The sequence below is a fragment of the Lolium rigidum genome, chromosome 1 (genome assembly GCF_022539505.1).
Source record: "Lolium rigidum isolate FL_2022 chromosome 1, APGP_CSIRO_Lrig_0.1, whole genome shotgun sequence".
NCBI classification, from domain to species: domain Eukaryota; kingdom Viridiplantae; phylum Streptophyta; class Magnoliopsida; order Poales; family Poaceae; genus Lolium; species Lolium rigidum.
In genome coordinates, this window is record NC_061508.1 from 189,191,282 (window position 1) to 189,192,035 (window position 754).

Below are 754 nucleotides of genomic sequence, written 5' to 3' on the forward strand. Positions count from 1 at the left end.
TTCATATGTGATATGTGATACGTCTCAAATGTATCTATAATTTCTTATGTTCCATGCTAGTTTTATGACATTACCTACATGTTTTGTTCACACTTTATATCGTTTTGATGCGTTTTCCGGAACTAACCTATTGACGAGATGCCGAAGGGCCGATTGCTTGTTTTCTGCTGTTTTTGGTTTCAGAAATCCTAGTAAGGAAATATTCTCGGAATCGGACGAAATCAATGCCCAGCATCCTATTTTTCCACGAAGCTTCCAGAACACCCGAGAGTCAGCAGAGGGGGGCCACAGGGCCACCAGATGATAGGGCAGCGCGGCCAGGGCCTGGGCCGCGCCCCCCTGTTGTGTCACCGCCTCGTCAGCCCACCGACTCCGCCTCTTCGCCTATTTAAGCCTCCTCGACCTAAAACCTCGACACGGAAAAGCCACGGTACGAGAAACCTTCCAGAGCCGCCGCCATCGCGAAGCCAAGATCTGGGGGACAGGAGTCTCTGTTCCGGCACGCCGCCGGGACGGGGAAGTGCCCCCGGAAGGCTTCTCCATCGACACCACCGCCATCTTCATCACCGCTGCTGTCTCCCATGAGGAGGGAGTAGTTCTCCCTCGAGGCTAAGGGCTATACCGGTAGCTATGTGGTTAATCTCTCTCTGTGTACCCCAATACAATGATCTCATGAATTGCTTTGCATGATTGAGATCCATATGATGAGCTTTGTATCACTATTAGTCTATGTGCTACTCTTGTGATGTTATTA